This window comes from Desmodus rotundus, chromosome 8, assembly GCF_022682495.2.
Source record: "Desmodus rotundus isolate HL8 chromosome 8, HLdesRot8A.1, whole genome shotgun sequence".
NCBI classification, from domain to species: Eukaryota; Metazoa; Chordata; class Mammalia; order Chiroptera; family Phyllostomidae; genus Desmodus; species Desmodus rotundus.
Window position 1 is genome coordinate 119,832,636 of NC_071394.1, and position 13,163 is coordinate 119,845,798.

The following is a 13,163-nucleotide window of genomic DNA, read 5'->3' on the forward strand; positions in this document are numbered from 1 at the left end:
CCCAACACTGCCAACTGGCCGAGAGAACAAGCGGGGCTTTCGTTTAATGCGGTGACATTTCCTCTTGCCTCTAAAAGGAAGCAACTTTGGGGGAAGGTGAAGTCATAGGAAGTAGGAAGCTGGGAAAAGGTGTCAATTCCCTTCTCTGCCCCAATTATTTTTACTTTTGTGTTAGCTCTGCTTTGTCATGAAAATCTGCGTCTTCTTGCTGACCTGACACCAACCAGGCAGACTATTTCACTCAGCGTGCCACCGGATGTGCCTGGTGCTCTCCCTTTTGCATCAAGAGACAAAGCTCAAAATCATTTCATTACTCACTGTCAGGAGGCAATTTGAATAATCTGGAAACAAACTTTGTTCTATTTGCTCAAGTACTGAGGCTTTTCTTTAACCTACGGACTTCTTACTGGAATTTGCAGAACATTTTGTGAATTCAGGCTGATTGGTAGGTTTTGAGTTCAAAAAATCTTTTCTTCCAGTTTTTTAAGGCAAGTCATTCACTTGATTAACAAAAATGAATGACTCATGCAAAGGTATTTATGAGACACCTTGCCCTCAGTGAACTCCCAGATAATTGAGGGAGACAGGTTTGTTTTAAAAAATGCAGATACCAAGGCAGAACTCATGACAGAATACAGAGGCATGCAAAGGAGGGAGTCATCAGTTTTTCCTCTGGAGACTTCAGGAAAGGCTCTAAGGGCCTCTGAGTTCAGACCACCCCATCAGCTCCCCCACCACACAGTGTCCCCAAGCCTGAAGTCTAAACCAACATATGTAGATGCCTCCAGACATTTCCACTTGCATGCCTCAGGCACTAATTAAAGCCACACTGCAAGGCCACTGCACCCGTCAGGAAAGCTAAGACAACAAGGCAAATGGAATAACAGCAAGTGTTGGAGGGGCTGTGAAGCAACTGGAATGCTCACACACTGCTGCTGAGAGTGAAAACTGGGACAAAGTGGCTGAAAACTGCCTGGCAGTATCTGTTAAAGCTGAATATATTCATACCCTATGCCCCAGAAATCCTAACCCTTAGGTAGACACATGCGCGCGCGCACACACACACACCAGAAATCTATACCTACATACATAAACCTAAAGACACATACAAGACTGTTGTTAGCAGCACTATTCATAAGTAGGCCCAACCTGGAAATTAACCAAATGCCCATTAATGGTTGATAAATAAATTTTGGTATAGTCACGTAATATTATTCAACAGCTATGAAAACTATTTCAATCACTGAAAAACATATGGCTGAATCTCAAGATCATACTGTTGAGCAAAAGACAGCAAAGGAGAGCTCACTGTATGATTTGTTTACACTGTGTTCAAAGGCAGGAAATCCTATGGAGTGCTGTTAGATGTCAGCTTGGAGAGACCCTGGGCAGGAGGGGGCCGTTACGACTGGAAGAAGGATAACGGGCTGCTTCTGGGCTGCTGGCTATGTTCTGTTTTCTGACCTGAGTGTTGGTTACACAGTTAGATTGTGAGAAAATTCATAAAAATTATATTCTGGTTTGCATACCTCTCTGTACATATCTTAAACTTCAATAAATTTTTAAAAATAAGTCAAGCTTCCATCTACACCCTACAAGGCCCTACCCTCTCCCCAATCTCAGCCTGAGCTCCTTTCCCCTGGTTTTGCTGCTCCAGCCCAGTGCCTTTTTTTAGCTTCTCAAATGCACCAAGTTCATGGCCGCCCCATGAGGCTAGCTTATTTTGTTCCCTCATTCTGAATGCTCTCCCGCACCCGTCACCTAGCTAGCTCCAGTTCTCCCTGACACCTAAACTAAGATGCCTCCTCTTCTTGGGCACCACACACAAGGTAGGTTTCCATCCAGTATTTTCTAGCTCAAGCCCCTGTTTTCTCCCTTCACAGCACCTATCACAACATCCATTATTTTATGTGTGCACTTTTGGCAGGTGTTCTTTCTGGTTAGAATGTCAGCTTCACGGGGGTGTAGGATGTCTGCTCTGTACACCATAGTACCTCAGAACCAGGTGACCATTCCTTCTGGGTTCCCCAGGACTACCCTGGTTTCAAAGCCATGCATCCTGGGACACCCCTCAGTCCTGGGAAAAATGACACGGTCGCTCACCTTAGTCAGAATGCATCCTGCTGCCAATAAACAGCCCACGATTAATTTAGAACAAGCAAACAAATTTAATGAAGAGTGTTGTTCAGGGGAACAACAACAACAAAAAGTAGCTATACAACACTGACTTTCCAACACCGACACAGAAAGGCACAGAGGTCAGGAGGGAGGGCCCCTGCACCCAGCAGGGCCGTTGTAATGTGTTTACTGTATTTGATCCTATACTGGTGCAGTTTGATAACGGGTCGTGCTTTCGAAGTTGCTTCTGTGGCTGGTGGATTGGTAACTCTCCCCAAGGCGGTTTTTACTTCATGGGAAACACCTGCTGAAAGACAAAGTAACAGGCACTGCAAGCAAACACACTGGTCAAAACACTGCGTTTAAACGGTCACGCTATGCCAGCATCCTCAGGAAATGGAAGCCCTTTGGAAAACTCACCATTATTCTGTCAGGTAGAGCGACTTTGCGGCCTCCCCAAGCACCGGGGATAATATCCATCTCCCTCTCTTGTGTCCCTTTTGGATTCTCGTTTCCTCAGCAGGCGAGAGCGAGTTTCTGAAATTGAAATGATGATCTAAGTGTGTGGTTCTTCAGCTTTCACTCAGCCCCTCCTTTTTAAGCCACCGAAAGCTCTGTTATGGCTTTCCGTTAGCAGAACTGCTTCTCAACCTGGCATTCTGTACTACCTGTGACTGCAGAGGGGATTAGCAAGCCGAAATCAGCTGAAATGGAAGAGCAGCAATTTTCGTGGCTGGGAGTTATAAGTCAATCCAATAGGAAATCACAGGGTACCAATTAAAGGTGCAGTCCAGCCCCATACATCTAATTTGGACTTAGCCACATGACTTACTTTAGTTAGGGGAATGTGAGAGGTTTGGTAATAGTTCCAAGCACAGATCTTAGGAGGTATCACATTATTTCTCCTCATGCTGTTGCTAACAAGCAATCACACTGAGAAAAACATGTACCAGGTAGTTCACTGACCCCAAAAGAATGAAATATGGAGAATACCTGGACCCAACCCATCACTTCATGCCAAGCTCACATGAGCAAAGCCTAGACCAGCCAACCCTCAACCAATGCACAGATTCATGAGCAAGAATACAGGACTGCTGTTTTCAGCCGCTGAGTTGGGCTGGGTATTTAGGCAACACTGGTGTGGTCAAAGAAAATTAACACAACGAAAATGAGTCTACCTGTAAGTTGGTGCTGTCCTAAACCTCGTAATGAAAATCAATTTTACCATCCCCTTCCACAAGGTCAGTAGTTGCTTTTGGCAAAGTCATCTAGGACCAGTAAAATTTTATTGAGCATCCAATATACATCAAGGTCTGAAAGCACAGAGGCGAATACAACAGTCTCTCATCCTGAAACAGCTTATGTTCTGAATGGGATACAGACACCTAAAAATCACTTTACCATAACTTGGTAAGTGATAAGATTATAACATGTACACTGTTCAGAAATATATCAAAACCTAAAACTCAGGTATTGTCAACAAAAAGTTGAAATTTCTAATATAGGTTGCCCCTGGGTGAGTCTGACTGACCCAAGACTTTTGCTCACAAGATCAGAGTCTCTACTACCGTATCGGCTCACCAGTCGGGATGCTGAGTCTCTCATAACAAGGGCGAGAGGGGAGGAAGAAGGGAAGAAGAAACTACATATTCAGACATCGCAGTACATCACCTCCAAATTCCCAGACTTATTGCAACATACAAGCCCATCAGTTATATAAACTCCCTGCAAGTTCAAATAAAACAATGAACAAACAAAAGGTCATCATATAAAAGCAAAGCAAGTCAGGGGAAAGAGCTGCCAGTGTCAGGCAATGCTGACCCAATCTGAGGCAGAAAGTACCAAGAGAGATTAAGACTGCTATTGGTGTTCAATCTTCAGGCGGTGCACTCCCTCTGATAGCTACAGTGCTGAGAAAGGCAGCAATCGAAACCAGCAACCCCACAGCCCTTTCAACCATGGCTCTCTCTCCCCAAAATGTATTGTCAACAGCTTTTTATGGGCTCAAAAGTCTGGAGTTTGGGTTACAGCTTGTGAAACATTAGAATGAGCTCTTGGGAAAAAAAACACAAAAGCTAAGTCTGAGTGATTGACAAACTCTCCATGAGACCTTCCTTCGGGAGACAGCAATTTGATCAGATCCACATGAGTCTCTATCTCAGGGAACAGAGAGAATGATTAAGGTTATGCTAGTCTGTCCGAAATCCAGATAAATGATCATATTTGCAGATTTCAGTTTTAGGAACTAAAAAAAAGATAAAATGTATACTGTAATACATTCCCACTGTGGTGGTAAGTGATATCCCCATTGTCCAAGACAGACCATTTTCCGTGGATAGAAGACCACGCATCAAGCAGATGGAGAGACCAGGGATGAAGCAGTGAGGCAGGCATAGGGCCATTACCTACCACTGAAAGGGTGCATCTCCGACCAGCCTAGGCAAGAGACATGGACACCCAGTCCCTTCAGTCTTAAAACAATTGGGGAGTGATATTTTGGGTAGTGTCTACATAGAGCAAGAGAAAGTGATTATCTCCTGACAATGGAGATCCATTTCCCCTCAGATCAGAAAGAAAAGGAGAAGAGCTGGTCTACAGCCAACTTGTATGGCTCCAAAAAGCAATGACCTGTGCTTTTGTTTAATACACTCCCTTCTTTTTTTAACAGATATAGACTGAGGTATTCTTTACCTACATAAACTTCACCTGTTTTAAGTATACAATCAGTGATACATTAGTAAACTCACAGAGTGGTGCAACCATCACCAGAATGCAGTATCAGAACATTTCCAGCCTCCCAGGAAAGAGCTCTCCTGCCCACAGCAGGCACTCCTTGTTTCCCCAGCCCTAGGCAACCACTATTCAACTTTCCGTCTCTATAGATTGACTTTTTTGGACAGTTCATGTATATAATCATATAATATGTGGCCATTTGCATCTGACTCACATAGCATGTTTTTGAGGTTCATACATGTTTTAGCATGTATTGATTCATTTTGTTTTTAAGAAAATTATTTTCCCTTACCAACTTCACTCCTGTCTAACAAAAATAGAATTAACATCAGAACATTACACATAATATATAGCGTTAGTTCCTTCAGCCATCAGGCCCAAGGAGGCTGGTGTCTGCAAGAAATGAAAATAAATACTGACTGAAGCAAGAAGAAGGTTTATTCTCCATCTCCTGTATCCCTTAGCACAGTGTCCAAGAAAGAACCCAAATCTTTAGTTTCAACAGAGAATATCATCAGTTTTCATTATTCCTTAGGAAAATGGTGACCTTACAAATTTCCTGACCATAGATGAAGTGTTTTTCAGGCTACTTTGACCTTAATATTCTCTCTTTCTGTTTCTATCTCTCTGTATGTCTCTCTGTGTATCTCTATTTCCTCTCTATCTCTCTCCGTCTTTTTCTGTTACTTCCTCTGTGTGTGTGTGTGTGTGTGTGTGTGTGTCTGTCTGTCTGTCTCCTCCTCCCTCTCTCCCTCTGTGTGTGTGTGCATGCATCCCGCCTCTTTTGGGTGGTCTGCAACTTGATCATTGAGGCCTCTGGAACTTTTTCAATGGAATAGGATCTTATTTAATAGGACTTGATTGGCCAACACCAGAAAAACTATTTACCTACGTAAAAGACCGTAAAATTCAACCATTAAAGTCACAATTTGTAAATAGATACCAATAGATAAGGAACGACTGATACCAACATGTGTGTTTGGCAAATATTTAAGTATTTCCATTGTGCAGTTCAGGAAGGAAAGCATGTTTTTTATATAGTTGCTGTATTATTTCCATCAGTGAGACTAGATCATCAAATGAACTCATAATTTAAGGCGGGGGGAGGGGAGAGGTGTTCAGGGAATTCATTTATAAAATCAAAGAAAAAACAACTTTAAGCCCTGGTAGACAGAATAGAACTTTTAGTGTATAATCAGCCAAAAGAATTGTCCAACCTACTTGGGAACTGTGAACAATCTTAGGGCTCAGCTGCGCCCTCCCCAACCTAGGAACCTCAGTCCACATCGCTGCTGCTATCCATGCCCAACGGACGCATTTAGATTTGCATGGCTATTTCAGACTCCATGCTCAATGGCCCACCCGCCTTGCAGTAGGACACTGAGGCCACCTATAACATCAGTATGGCCAGCTGAGAGACGCTGCCAAGCTAACACCTCCACACAAGGGCAATGACGTGTACTAGGCCTCATTTTGTAAGCCACACCGACGGGAAGTGACCTGGTTGTGCTTGGGCAGCATGTCTGAGTCTAAAACACTGCGGAGAAAGAGGAAGCAAGGTTTAAATTAAACAGAATTGAGTTGAACCAAGGAAAAGAGAAGACAGAACCTTGTAACTGTAATAAATCCTGCCGATTCAAAGCCAGGAAATAGTGGATGGGAGAAGATGGGAACATAACAAAGCATCCAAATCCACCTGAATTACCCAGGCTCATGTGGTAGAAACCAGGGCTGCAGACCACAAGGGGATGCTTTTTAAGGATCCCTAAGTCACTTATCTCTCCATTCCTACACCCAACGCTTTTAGGTAAAGCAAGGGCCACTGGAACCATCCCACATGTTTACAGTGTGGGTCTCTGTGGGAAGGGCAGAGTCAACCAGACCCCTTGGTCCATGGAACATGAACATGGTCAGTGTGTACACAGCCCTTCTGCTATTTCATTTGTTTATTTATTCTCTTTTTTACTGCCTTTCTTTCTCCCGGATTGGCTCTCATCCAGAGACCACACACTAAAACCTGTGACTCCTGGTCCGTCACTAAGGTCTTAATGGATAAAAGATTCAGTTTTTCCCCTGAAAGGCATCCTCTCTAAAAAGCTGTATGGTCTCTACAGTCAAACTGTAATAGCCAAATATGTATATTTCAGTCCCTGTTATTCTTTCACAAATCTGATTCCACACCTATGTATATTAAACACCATGTGTATATATTGTGAATATTTCACTTTCTTTTATATATACATATATTAATAAAATTGGTCAATATTGTTGAGTTCTCACTATGAGTCAGGCACTAGGCTAAGTGCTTAACATTTATAATTGCCACTCAACACTTAAAATCCACCCATATAATAATTATAATCCCCGCAGCAACTCTATGTGGAATTATTATTATTACTAACTTTTAGCTGAGAGACCTGAGTGGCAGAAGATTAAATAACCTGCCCAGAGTTGCAAACGAGTGGGTGTGAAGCTCAGATCCAGATATATCTGGTGACCAACATTTATTCCTCATCACAATACAGCCCTCCGGCCTTACATATGTGTAGCTGTGGTTTTTTGCTTGTTTTTCACCGTTGCGTTGCTCTTATTATCTACCTTAGAATACAAAAGTTCAAACGTCAGTAACTACTTTCTATTTGCTTTTTTGTACCTCATGTCTCCGTTTAAATGCATATGGAATTATAAATCCAGGGGACAAAAGCATGCCAACAAAATAAAGTGCTCAGTTTGAACACTGAAGGAAATCCTCTGTATACAAACATAATGCCTAAAAAGTTAAGTGAAACCGGGAGAATGTGGAAGGATAAAGGTGAATGGAGGTTTTGGAGTCCAGGTGTCACAGCATCTTCTGAAGAGCAAACACAATGCAGAGGAGAACTCTAATCTCCAGGAAGGCCAAGAGGTCATGGTGCTACCTCCTGTGGTTTCTTCATACACTATTCACATCTTTGTAAATTCTTCTCAAAATACTAGGGTGAGAGTGTCATCTGTTTCCTGCCAGGGCTCCCACTGATCCAGTTGTGTGACAGATGTCGACAAGAAGATAGAGACTTGGGCATCCAGAAGCAGCAAAGAGGAGGTAAGGATGGAAGCAAGAGAATCTCTGGGATAATCTGCTGATTAAGGTAATGACAGGAGATGAACATCTCAGTAGTACTTCTGTGGACAGATGATATCAAGCACTACTCCCCGCCCCCACAGATTTGCTGACATGTGTCTTAGGGTGCGTTCCCTCAGAAGTAGGTCCTGTGGGTGCAAGCATTCAACTTGAGAGCTAATCCTTGAAAATACCAGCAAAGGGGAAAGGAGCCAGGGGAGGGAAGGCAGGCAATAGAGGGCTACCACCTTCTGTATTTGTATCTGACTCTGTTGAAGGATGCTCCCAGGGTATGGTGAATGCCTCGGTCCAGGATGGAGCGTGTTGTGCAGACAGAAGTCCCAGCCATCAGAGCAAGTGCCCAGGCAGAGAGATGGAGGGGCTAGCCATGGAAGTCTGTGGGCGTGTACTGTTATGCTAAAGCCCAACACAGTGTGGTTAGGAAATAAACAGCATACTTCCACACCAAAGAAAGCTGAATGTCTCGAATTGACTGAGATTGATTTTAAGTGGAAAGTGGCTCAAACGAGGAATTAATTTGATTTATAGACAAAGAAAAATGAATTTCTTTTGCATCTGAGTTTACAGATGGAGATCCATATTCACTCAGCTGCAGAAAACAGAAACTTACTGAGGCTAGCACAGGCATAAAGGAGACTTGATTACAGGTGCATCAGGATCATTCATAAAGCCCAAAGGCTAGAGTCCGAACTGCATCAGAGGCTGACTGGAAACCAGAATTGCATCAGGGCAAAAAAAAAAAAAAAGGCAGCCAATGTCTCTCCACACACGCACATGGGACCCAGCTTTGGCCATGCTTTCGCTCACTGCCTCTGCTGCTTCATACCTCCTCTCTCCTTCTCCCCTCCTCCGCTCCAGCTTTCTTTCCTGTTTGCATTTGACCTCTCCACTCCCTTGTGTGCTTCACGTAAAGATTAACAAAGACCTCTTATAAGTGCAACTGATACCCTATTTTACACATGAGGGATAGAGGTTCAAAGAGATGAAATGACTTAGGCCAACTAGGAAGTGGCGGGATCAAAATTCAGCCTGGGTCTCTGTGACTCTGAAGCCCAAAGCTTTAAGCCACCCTGCTGACGGCCTTGAAGGGACGACCCTCCGTCAGAAACAGCATTCCAGGCGGTGGAAACACTTGCGGTACCCAAGGAGCCTGAAATGGAGTGATAAGATATAATCCCTTTCACTGACTGCTAAGCTCTTTTCAAGTCTTTAAATTTCCAAGAATTTTTTTTTCATCAAAGGGCAACAAAAGAATAATGAGTTTATGTCTGCCAAACTGAAAGTTGCTGTTCAGAAGGGAGCGCAGAGCAGCTCCATTGGTTAAGTTTTCCAAACAACTTCTGCTTGATTTTTAGTTGTTTAGAAAATGAAGACAAAATGAGAAGACTATTGTTTCCTGTCATTAGATGCCAAGAGCCTCTTTATTTTTGTGTTTCAGCAGGACAGAGACCTCCCAAGCGGCTAAAAATTCTCTGCACTGCTTGGGGTATCAGAAGAATACCGGGGTCACTCTTGACAAACATTTATTGCTCCTGGGAACGTGACATTCATATTTATTTATTTATTCCACATCCAGACAGGGTGTGGGTTCCTTTCCCATCTACCATTTAAGTTCAAAGCACAAGAGAGCTAGCCCAGGCAGTTACAAAAAAACCAAGGGTCGCTTTGATAGTTTTAATAACCTTGTCAGTTCCCCATTTAAGAATCAAGCCTTTTTTGAGTCAACTTGAAATTCACCTTGGCAAGGATTCTATCCTTGTTGGACACTTCCCCTGGCTTTTCAAACTCAGTGAAAGGAATTGAGACCTAGTGGGAAATGCCTGCCTGTTGCTGCTCTCTTTCTAGAGTCTGTATGAAATCTCCCACAGGGCTGTCCTGCCTCTGGGCTAATTGGGCTGTTTTATTATACAACACCATCAGGAAAAACTAAGGGTGATTCTTTATACCAGCCACAAAGCCCCTGTCTCTGAGAGGTTGGAGGACCTGTGAAATCACACAATACATGGAGACCCAGAATATTATTTGCTTGCATATGCCCGGGGTGTGCTTTCAAACTCTATTCCTCATTGAATAACATGCTCCTTATTCATGATACATTGACAAACAGCAAAATAAACAGATAGAGGAAGTAGCATATCCCCTTCCTCTACTCTCTTCCTGTCCACATGGCAAACTTCTACTCCAATCCTTAAACTAGTCCATTCTAAATGTCACCCTTTCCTTCAGGAGGTCTTCACTGAGCTCAGCTTAGCAGGGTAGAATACCCTCTCCTCTGTGCTCCTTGGCACCAAGACCAGTCATCACAGTGGGTCACTGGAGTTTGTTAAGTGGCCGGCAACCCCCAATAACCATGCCTGTGAGTGCAGGATTAGGCCACAAAAAAGCTCTGTCACATAGGAAAGTGCTATTCAAGGTGTGGTACACAAACTAGGCACTGCCAGCCCACCTACGGAAGTCAAGATTGATGTTTATAAAGCTCTGCAGTGATTTGACCATGCTGGAATATTTTACAAAACTATCAGTGCACAGCAGACTGGAAAACAATAAGCAAAACTATTGCTTTAAAAAAAATCAGAGTTTGGATAGCACTGGTATAGGAGACACACCAGAAGAAAGGAAAAGAAGAACAGAAGAAAGAAGAAAGGGAAGAAGAAAGGGTGGGGGTAAACAAGAAAGATGAGTGGAAGGAAAGGAAATAAAAACTATGGACAGACTTTGTGTAATGATTTAAAATATGCAAAGTATTTTTTACACAAACTATGTCACTGGGCCCTGACCTCAGTCTTCCAAGGTATTCCTTCTGTTCCTGAAACACTCTAAGTATGTGTTCATTTCTCTTTTTTCCCTGGGCTCCCTCCCCTCCACTGGTTTGTTCTTTTTTTTTTTTTTTAAGATTTGTATTTATTTATTTTTAGAGAGAGGGGAAGGGAAGGAGGAAGAGAGGGAGAGAAACATCTACGCAACATCAATCAGCTGCCTCTCCCATGCCCCCAACTGGGGTCCTGGCCTGCAGTCCAGGCATGTGGCCCTGACATGGGATAGAACCAGTGACCTTTCGGTTTGCGGGATGATGCCCAACCCACTGAGCCACACCAGTCAGGGCAGTTTCTTGTTTTATTATGATCACAGTTCATATGTAATCTTCTCAGGGAGCCTTCTCTGGCCACCCCATTAAGAATGTTCTCCTCCCCTCCCCATGCCATCCCTCTCTATCTACGACCCTGTTTATTTTTCTTCCCTCCATGATACTTAAAAGAATACAGATCTATCTTATTCATGTATTGACATATTGTTTATGGTCAGTCTCCTCACTACAACGTAAGCTTCTTAAGAAGAGGCATGCTGTCCGTCATTGCTCACCCCACAACTCCCACAGCTGGAAGGGTGCCCAGCACAGGGACAAGTAAGTGAATGGATGACTGAACAAGTGATTGAATGAATGGTTAAACGAGTGAATGAATACAGTAAGTATTCGTGTTTCCACTTAAAATGCAAAGAAATGAAGGGTTTGAGGACTTTGCCCAAAAGAATTTGAGGGTGTTTCACAAGGATGCACAGCAGTTCAGCAGACCCGGGGCTCCAGGTGAGCCTCGTGACTCGGAGAGCAGTGCTTCTCCCACCACAGAACACTGCCAGATGTCAAAGTTTCTGGGGAAAGATTCCAGAGCCTGCAACATCCAATAAGAAAATTCCCATAAACTTGCACATAGCTATAGTCGGCTTTCGCAGTTCTGAATAAGCACCTCTTTGAAATTAAAGAGAAAACAGAAAAACCCAGGAGACCAAGTAAAAAGTCTGCCTCCCTCTGAGGCAGCGTCTAACCCCTCATTTACTCCCTTCTCCATCTGCCCCAAACAATTAATATCTTCAACCCCCTCTTTATTACTATAAAAGAGTGGTACAAGCCAAGACTTTGAAACCAGGCACGCATGAGTTCAAATCTTGAATTTTCTCTCGCTTAGGCAAATTCCTACCTGTCCCTCGGGTTCTTTATCCACTTTTCAGAATATGCATGAGGATTAAAGGGATGACGTAAGCAAAGTAACCCCAGGAGCATTCAACCAAGATGATCCTCGCTCTTCTTCCTGTAGACATCTTGTTTAATATCAACTGCTTATTACTGGTGTCGAGTGGGAGGGAGAGTGAGCACAGAAACAATGAAGATGTGTAACCCACATAACTTTTCAAAGTAGATTAAGGCTCCTGACCAGTTAAGACCTGCCATGTGAGTGATGTCTTCACATTTACCTTCCCAACTAAATAATGTGTTAGACGGTCTATGGGTTCACGTGCAGTCTCACTACTAAGAAAATAAGCCTTAAAACGAGGGTTACATAGGATAAAGAAGTAAATGGCTGTTTCCAATGCCAAAACACAGTGACACAAGGTAATCATCTTAGTTCTTGAAAACTAAAGTCTTCACTTTATTTTGGCTTTTCTCCTCTGAAGCTCAACTAGTGGAAAGAATACAAACCTTGCAGACAGAGAGACAAAAGTTCAAATCCAGCCCTGCCATTTACTGGTGAATTACTACACCCCTATAAGCCTCAGATTTCAGAGCTGTAAAATGGGCATTATACTTCTTACCTCAATGTGTTCTTGGCGAGCCTAGAAATGATGTAGTGGTGACTATGGAAGATGCACAATAAACAGAAGCGTTCATTTTTCTCCTCAAATATTGGTCTAAGTAACAAGTAGAAAGGTTTGCCCACCAAGGCATGAAGGAGGAGAGCCCCTGTACCACAGTGCCTGTAACACAGCATAGGAGGCACTCAATAACTATTTGATGAATGAATAAAATGGAAGGGTAGTTTGTTTCCCATTGTCAATGAGCGAAAAGGTTCATATCCAGAAATCTATCTTAGTGTCTCAGAATTTCAATCCACGTCATTAGCCCTAAGTCACAACAATTCACCAAGAATGAGGGCAGTTCAGTCTAAAAGTCTTGCCCATTGTTCAGCTCCTGTCTGGATTAAAGAGCATGATTTAAGGCCAACTGTAAATGGTGACATGGCCCATGAGGTGTTAGACTGAAAGCACCAAAAGCGATGTCTCTGTGGCCACCAAAGTGACTCTGTTCTCTCTGGGAGAGGAACAGATCTCCATGAAGGAAGATTCGAGGTGGCTACTCTCATTGCCCTGATTTTAAAACATAGTTAGACTCCAATCAAAGCCATTCACTGAACCTGGA